General features: G+C 36.9%; 1 pseudogene; it reads right to left on the bottom strand.

Annotated features, from left to right (window-relative positions):
* Positions 1-1903: 1903 nt before the first annotated feature.
* LOC144291388 (RNA-binding protein EWS-like) lies at positions 1904-6590 on the bottom strand (annotated as a pseudogene).
* Positions 6591-7344: the final 754 nt, after the last annotated feature.

Raw genomic sequence — 7344 nt, 5'->3', positions numbered from 1 at the left:
CCATTCATTCATTGATGGGCTTTGGGGCATTTTCTACCTTTTAACTATTGTGTATAGCGCTGATACAAACAAATGTGTACATATACTTGTTTAAAAACCTGTTTCAACTTTGGGTGGTATGTACTTAGGAGTGTACTTAAGAGGTCATAGGGTACTTTTATGTTGAACTTTTTAAAGAACTGCCAAACTGTTATCCACAGCAGCTGAACAAATTTTATTCTATTTCTCCACATGCTCATGAATACTTGTTATTTTCCATTTTTTAAATTTGTAACCATCTTAGTGAGTGTGAAAGGTGGTTTTTGTGTTTCCCTGATGACTAATGATGTTGAGCCTCTTTCCATGTGCTTGTTGGCCATTTTTATATCTTCTTTGGAGAAATGTCTTTGAATAGAATTTTTTTGCATTATTTTGGATTTGAATATTCTTTCCATTTTCACTTGGGTTTTTTGTCTTTCATTGAATTGTCCAATACCTGGTTTGCAAATATTTTCAACCATTTGGTATGGTGTCTTACTTTCTTGATAATTTCATTCGATGTACAAAAGTTTTTAATATTGATGAAGTCCAAATTATCCATTTTTTTTCTTTTGTTGTTCCCACTGCCAAATCTAAGTTTATAAACATCATGTATTTTCTTGTGAGACTTTTTTTTTTTTTTTTAGTTTAGCTCTATATTTAAGTTGTTTATCTACACGGAGTTATTTTTGTATGTGATATAAGGTAAGGATTTAACTTCATTCTTTTGCAGGTGGGTATCTGGTTGTCCATGTACCGTTTGTTTAGGAGACTATCCTTTGCTGTCTTGGAATCCTCATTGAAAATGAATTGTCCATAGATGCATGGCTTTATTTCTGAACTCTCAATTCTAGTCCAGAATTGGTGTATATGTCTATCTGAATAATAACACCCACTGTTTTGATTACCCTAGCTTGGTAGCAAATTTTGAAATTGTAATGTGTGAGTCTTCAATTTTGTTCTTTTTCAGGATTGTTTTGGATATTTGGGACATTTTAAAATTCATATGAATTTTGGGGATCCCTGGGTGTCTCAGCAGTTTGGTGCCTTCCTTTGGCCCAGGGTGCTATCCTGGAGTTCCGGGACCAAGTCCCGTGTCGGGCTCCCAGCATAGAGCCTGCTTCTCCCTCTGCCTGTGTTTCTGCCTCTCTCTCTCTCTCTCTCTCTCTCTCTCTCATAAATAAATAAATAAATATTTTTTAAAAAATTAAAAAATAAAATTAATATGAATTCAAGGATTGGCTTTTTATTTCTGCAAAAAAAACCCGAAGGCCATTGTAATTTTGGTAGAAATTGTATTAAGTCTGTACATTGATTAACATATTAACAATGTTAAGTCTTCCAATCCATGAATACAAGATTTTATTTGAGTATTACTTAATTTCATTCAGCAATGTTTGGTAGTTTTCAGTGAGCAAGTCTATCATTTATTTATTATAGTTAAATATATTCCTTGGAATTTTTCTTATTTTTTTAAGATTTTATTTATTTATTTGAGAGAGAGAGAGAGAGAGAGAGAGAGTGAGAGCATGAGTGGAGGAGGGGCAGAGGGAGAGGGAGACACAGGCTCCCTGATGAATAGAGAGCCCAACACAGGGCTCAATCTCAGGACCCTGAGATCATGACCCCTTTAAGCAGATTTTTAATTGATTGAGCCACACAGGTACCTCACTATTTTATGTTACTGTAAATGGAATTGCCTTCTTAATCTCCTTTTCAGATTGTTCATTTTAAGTATAGAAACTCAAATGATTTTTGCATGTGAATCTAGTACCTTGCAAATCTGCTGACTTTTGTAAATTTATTGTTTGTTTGTTTGTTTTACCATTTAGTTTGTTTTAATGTTTCTTCACAAATGGTAGAAAATACTAAAGTACAGACAAGGAATAATCATAATGTTGTAGCCAACATTATAAATATGGAATTATAAATTTAAAACATTTTCTGGTTTAAAAAATAAATCTGGTAGTCAATGCAGCTCTGCGGGGTCTCTGCATCTAGTAGGGCCGGTCTCTGCGCTCCTGACAGTCCTCTCCTTTATCCATTTTTCCAGGTCCTCCACACCCGCCTCTTCTTCCTCTCATCTGTTCCATCAAAGGTCCAGGGAGCCCACCAGGACCGCCTTGCCTTCCTCCTCCAAAGCCATCTCAGTCCATACCCCAGCCACCGCGGAAGCCCCCTCTGTGTCCACCGTGGCCACCTCTGACATCCCACCGGGACCACTGTGGTCCATGAGGCCACCTCTTCCTCCCCGCATGCCACCAGGGCCGCCTCTGCCACGGTCACTGCCTGGGGGCAGGAAGGGTGGTGGAAGGAAGCCTTCAGGCTTCGGGGCCTAACACTGGCTGCATTCTGTTCTCCGGGTTAAGTTCTGGTTTCCACCCCGGATTGGGGCACTGCCAGTCCCCAGCTCGGTGCTGGACGTTTCCTCCTCTGGGTGGGTTTCCTGGGGAACCCCAGGGTCCTCTTGGGGGAAAGCCACCTCTGTCTCCTCCATGGCCTCCTATGTGACCCATGGGGCCCCCAGGACCTCCTGCGTCCCCTGGACCTCCACGGAGTGGCAGTGGCATCCCTCTGCCCTCACAGGGAGGCATACCACCCCACATGCTGTTCATTGGAGGTTTCTTTCGAGCAAGAGAAGCCTTAAGTTTGCTTCCTTGAAAATCTTTCCCATAAAACCACTCCACAGCAGCCTTGGCAGTTGGTGGGTCTTCTTTATTTTATTTTATTTTATTTTATTTTATTTTATTTTATTTTATTTTATTTTATTTTATATTTTATTTTATTTATTTTATTTTATTATTTTATTTTATTTTATTATTTTATTTTATTTATTTATTTTTATTTTATTATTTTATTTTTGGTGGGTCTTCATAGGACACTGTGGCTTCACCTTTGGGCTTTCCTGTTTCTTGAAGCCACCTCGCTCTCCAGTGCTGCCCATTCCACAGGGCCCTCCTGCCCACCCACCTCTGCTCGTGCCTCCATGATCAAAATCCCCCTCTTCCCTTGCCCAGGTTATCAGGGCTACTCATACTCTGGTTCTCTCCTGGTCTGGAAAATCATCCAGTCTCCTTCCCATAAACACCCATGCTACTGGGGTGGTCCTGTCAGAATGAAATCTGCTGCCTGCTCTGTTGGCTATATTGACTTGGAGCCTGGTTGTAGGATCCAGTTTGGAGGGGATAGCTCGTGGGCAGCTGCTGTCCATAGCTGCTTTGTTGACCGTAGCTACTCTGTTGTCCATTGCTACTCGGCTGCCCATAGGTGTTCTGCTGAGAGTAATTGCTCTGATCATACATAGTCGGCTATGTAGAGAAGTAAATTGTAGGAGGATAATATGGTGGTGCTGTGACTGGCTGCATGGGGTAGCTCCCAGGTGCCTGGGGATAACTGTAGTTACTCTGTCCATATCCTAGGCTGGGCTGGTTGTAATCCCCTGTGCTAGATTAAGGTTGACTAGTCTCAGTGGGTTTGTTACCATCCTGTGGTCTTGCAGGTGCAGTGGCTGCTGGCTGCTGCCCATAGGCTGAGTAAGCAGGCTGAGTGCCATATGCAGACTGAGCTGCATAGGAAGCCTGTGTAGTAGTGACTGTAGCAGTGGTGGCATCATAAGCACCAGTGCCGTACCCTCGGACAGGCTGAATATATGCCTGGGGTATAGTTGGAGTAGTATAACCAGTGGGAGGCTGTCCATAGAAGTTGCATTGGCAGTCTGCCCATAGGTCACAGTGGTCTGAGCCTGGGTATAGCTGACATCAGTGGGTTGTCCATAGGTTCCATAACTTTGCTGCCCATATGCCTGGGTGGTCTGTGCATATCCTTGAGTTGGTTGGGCAGTGTATGCACTGTAGCCTTGCTGGTCTGCAGCTTGGCTGTAGGTACTGTGATCCATGGATGCCACTTTCTCTCCTTCCAATGTCCTCTCAATGTCCTCTCAATGTCCCTCTCGCTTTCCCCTGTAAATTTATTTTGGATTTTCTATATCGAGCATCATGATATCTATGAATAGAAATAGTTTTGTCTTCATTTCCATTTCAAATGCCTTTATTCTTTTTCATGTCTAATCACTATGGTTAAAACTGCCAGTAAAATAATGAATATCATTGTGGAAGTAAGCATTCTTGTCTTGTTTTTAATCTTGGAATTAGTTCAGTTTTTTACCATAGAGTATGATTTTAGCTGTGGATTTTTCATAAATGAACTTAATGATGTTGGTAAGGTTCTCTTCTGTTACTAATTTAGTATTTTTATCAAAATAGAGTTTTGAATTTTTTCAAATACTTTGGTTCTATTGAAATGGTCACGTGTCTTTTTGTTGTTTTTTTGTTTGACTAATGTATATCACTTTGATTGATTTTCTCATATTAAATCAGACTTCTATAGTGGTATAAATAGCTGCTATTTTTGATTTGATACTATTTTGTAATTGCATCTGTAATTATTTAGTATAAAGATAACGCTGATTTCATTGAACGAGGTAGGGAGTGTTCTTTCCTCTCATATTTTTAAAAAGATTTTGAAAAGAATGGATGTTAACTCTTTAAGTTATTAGTAGAATTCACCTGTGAAGACATATGGACCTGAGTTTTAGTTTTTTGAAACTTTGTTGTTTTGATTTTTTTTCTGATTCCATCACTTCACTTGTTATAGTTTTAAGATTTTTTATTTCTTTTTATTTAATTTTTGTAATTTTTGTGTTTCTAAGAATATTCCCATTCCATAAGCTTATTTGATCTGTTAACATAGAGTTGTTCATAGTGTTCTCCCAGATTTTTTTCTTGTAAAGTCAGTATTAACATCTCCACTTTTATTTCTGATTTTAATTATCATGTCTTCTCTCATTGTCTGGTAGTCATCCTAAAGCCTTGTCAACTTTGTTGATCTTCTCAGAGTCAACTTTTTGTCTTATTTATTCTCTTTTTTGGCTTTTAAATTTCTATTTCATTAATGTCTGCTCTGATCTTTATTATTATCTTCCTTTTGTTACCTTTTAGTTTACTCTTCTTTTTCTAGTTCCTAAGATTTAGTCTCATTATTGATTTAATATTTCTTCCTAAGTGTAGGTCTTTACTGCTCTAAATTTCATTCTGATACTGCTTTCACTGTATAAGTTTTAATACGTTATGTTTTCATTTTCATTCCTCTCTAAGAATTGTTTAATTTCCCATGTATTTGACCTATTGGGTAAGAATGTATTATTTAAATTCTACAATTTTGTGAATTTTCCAGTTTTATTTCTTGTTTTGTGCCCCCCTAGGTTTATTACATTGTTGTTGGAAAAGATACTTTGTATGATTTTACTGTTCTTAAATTTATTGACATTTATTTTGTTGCCTAACACCTGGTCTATCCTGGAGAATTTCCTGTCACTAAAGTAGAATGTGCTACTGTTGTTTGGTAGAGTGTTCTGTTTATGTCTTGGTGTATATTGTTGTTTATATCCATTCTTATTTAACTCAATTTCAGTGTAGATATTGTACTCATTGAAAGTAGAGAAGTGTGGGGCAAATGCCACAAAATATTTTCTAGTGTTTTTAAGTTGCTTTTTCTTGATTTAACATTTGCTTATTGGCTATAAAGTTTTGGTTATTTTCCAGAGTTTTGACATTTACTTCTATCAGTTTTGCTTGTTTTTGATGTTTCTGTGGAAGAATGGGCATTGGGAGCTACTTATTACATCATTTTTCTAATGTCACTTTCTAAATTGTTTTTAAATCATTCTTTTAAAATGATTATCATTTTAAAAATCATTTTAAAATAATGATGATTTTAAAAGAATCACATATCCTCTGGAAAATGTGCTTTAAGATTTCAATGTGGCAGTCGGGCTTTCCACATATCTGCATTATTATTTTATAAATAACTGCCTATAGGTATATTGATATATAGATATAATTTTTAAAGATATTTTACATAAAAAACAGGAGCCACCAAATTATAATCCACCAAATTCACCATGATGATTTTTAATGCTCACTGCATCTGTTTATTTTCATAACAGAGGCAGTTTGCTTTATGTGAGAACAGATGTATGTGTGATTATTTGCACTGAAACACCCAAACATTGGAGTAAAGCAGCAATTTACAATAGCTGCCTGGGACTTCTCTTAAGTAAACAATTAGTGAACAATGAAGAACTTATTTCCTCTTATATCTTTACAGTCCGAGAAACAGACAAACTTGGTGGTGTGAAAACACATGCAGATAAACTGACATCCACATAAACACACATCACACTATTTTGAATTTTCTGAAACTGGAAAACATCTGCTCTCTTATTAGAAACTCTCCTATAGATTAAAATTTACCCAAGTTGGTTTTGTCTTGGCATCCCCTTGACTTTTTGATATTGATTTCAATTATTTATTTAATAATCTATTAATTTTTGATTAAAAAAAAGCAGGGGAATTAGAAGGAAAAGGGTCATGAGAAAACCATTCATTCATGATCTAGTAAATCTTTGTCAGATTAATCTCTATATAGTTACCATTACCTTGCTGACAATTGGGACAATTACTCATGAACAATTCCTCTAATTGAGATGTTACTCTTTCAATACCTTTATCCATTTTTGGCAAATTAAAGATCCATGCATTTATAATACCCTTCTTCAAGTTATTTATTTTATCTTAAGTACATAGATTCTGTCAGCAAGCAGACCTTTTGGTGCCTTACAGCAATCCTCTTACACTCATTGTGTTCATCAAAATCAGGTTCTCATAGGAAACTTTTGATACCTCTTCCTCTCTCAAACCCTAATTCACTTTTTGATGATGATCTTCCTCCCTCCACTGAGACACTTGAACCATTAAAAAATCTTTTAAAAAATGGACAGAAGACACGAACAGACATTTTCTCAAGAAGACATCCAGGTGGCCCATAAGTACATGAAAAGACGCTCAACATCACTCATCATTAGGGAAATGCAAATCAAAACCACACTGAGATTTCACTTCACACCTGTCAGAATGGCTACAATCAACAACTCAAGAAATAACAGGTGTTGAGGTTATGGAGAAAAAGGAATCCTCTTGCACGGCTAGTGGGAATGCAAACTGCTTCAGCCACTGTGACAAACAGTATGAGATTTCCTCAAAAAAGTTAAAAATAGAATTACCCTATGATCCAGCAATCACACTGCTGGGTATTTACCCAAAGGATTAAAAAAAGAAACACTAATTCAAAGGGATACATGCACTGCTATGTTTATAACAACTTTATTTACAATAGCCAAATTGTGGCAGCAGCCCAGTGTCCCTTGATTGATGAATAGATAGGGAAAATGTGGTATGTGAATACAATGGAATATTATTCAACCAAAAA

This window comes from Canis aureus, chromosome 20 (assembly GCF_053574225.1).
Source record: "Canis aureus isolate CA01 chromosome 20, VMU_Caureus_v.1.0, whole genome shotgun sequence".
NCBI classification, from domain to species: domain Eukaryota; kingdom Metazoa; phylum Chordata; class Mammalia; order Carnivora; family Canidae; genus Canis; species Canis aureus.
The sequence above is the reverse complement of the archived record's forward strand: the minus strand, read 5'-3'. Positions and strand labels throughout refer to the sequence as shown.